The sequence below is a fragment of the Oryzias latipes genome, chromosome 24, assembly GCF_002234675.1.
Source record: "Oryzias latipes chromosome 24, ASM223467v1".
NCBI classification, from domain to species: domain Eukaryota; kingdom Metazoa; phylum Chordata; class Actinopteri; order Beloniformes; family Adrianichthyidae; genus Oryzias; species Oryzias latipes.
Genome location: NC_019882.2, coordinates 15,483,653 through 15,485,278, shown reverse-complemented (window position 1 = coordinate 15,485,278; position 1,626 = coordinate 15,483,653).

Genomic DNA, 1,626 nt, shown 5'->3' with positions numbered 1-1,626 from the left:
CTTTTTTCAGAACCTTGGATTTCAAAATCAATATTTTCCAAAGTAGCTTTGTTTTTATTTCATGTTGCTGTTTTTCACAATGGCTTATTTATTTCATGAAGAGCTTTTTCAGGAGAATGAGTCTGTCAATCAAGTGAAAGTGGGCGGGATCTAAACGCTCATTGGCTCATCCATGGAAATCGACTCATATTCCTCGATACCCGCTCAGCGCTGTGCCAGTCAGAGAGATTACATGTTTCAGCGATGTCTGCACGGCTTTGCTAACATTAGAGATCAAAAAGAGACAAACAATCTGTCTGCTGCAGCAAACATGGATGACTCTGTTTTTGTAGTTTGAGGGTTTGTGTGAACCAAACCACAGAGGAGCTCCGGTCGTCCTCGTCTATAAGTCATTCGTTGAAACACACCTCATTCTTACGCCATTCACTCAGAGCTCACATCGTGTCTCACACTGTGTCGGCTCACAGGAGGCGAGCTGGGGGACCGACAGACTCAGACCAGGCAGCTGCGCAAAGCGGGACAAGCCTGCTCAGGCCTCCTGAACCTTATGATATTTTTCTATTTTCAATGAGAAAGTTATTATAATCAGGGCCTCTGATTTTATTTTTCCCGATGACGTTTTCTGACCGTGGTCGGAAAACGCAGCGGAGATCCGGGATTGATTGAGCAATTCTGTAGCCAGGGTTTACTCCAAAAATCAGGCCCTGTACTTTGGAGGAAACATTTTTTTATTATTACTTTTCCGGGGAACTGGGCAACAGACCCTTAACTTGCGCTCACACACTCACTCTCGCGCTGCCTGGCGCTCTGATTTACACGTAAGACGTAGTTTGACTGCAGGACCTGAAGCAGAGACTCTCTGGGATGATCTCATGAACTCAAACATGGAAACATTGTTATCATGTGGAACTATTCAAAATAAATAAACCTGATCTTTTAACACTCCATGTGCATTGTGCATCCATGCATTTTTACTGAGATAAGCACAGGCAACCGCTCCATGTGGCTATCAGGCTAAAGCATTAGCTGGTAGCCCCTCCCACACGCGGCATGTTGCGTTCATGGAACTCCAGTTCATAGAAGTTTTGTGGAACTCCAACAACCACTCAGCCTAACTTAGGCCACTACTAGATGTTAATGAGAAGATGAAAATTGCCGAACCGACCACAAAACCAACTGAATTATGCACACTCGCCCAAAGCCACTTTTATCCGCAAATTTTAGAACCAAAACTGCCCAATTTCGTGTAACACTGTGGATGTGTTGAGGTGCATACTCCCCCAAGTGTTGAGGGGTGTGCATTGCGCCATCACGTTTGGTGAAGCATCTTCGATCTATGTAGTCAGGGTGCTGCTGCTCATGTCTGAGTAAAGGAGTAGCCAATCACAAAAGTGTCTCCGCCTTGTCTAGTTTGATTGACAGATAGACGCATTCTCCTGAAAAAGCTCTTCATGAAATAAGCCATTGTGAAAAACAGCAACATGAAATAAAAACAAAGCTACTTTGGAAAATATTGATTTTGAAATCCAAGGTTCTGAAAAAAGACGTAGAATTATAATAATATCCCACATGAATAAAATGAATATTTTGAAATGCTGTTTTAAAATAATGAACAGGTTTTTAAAG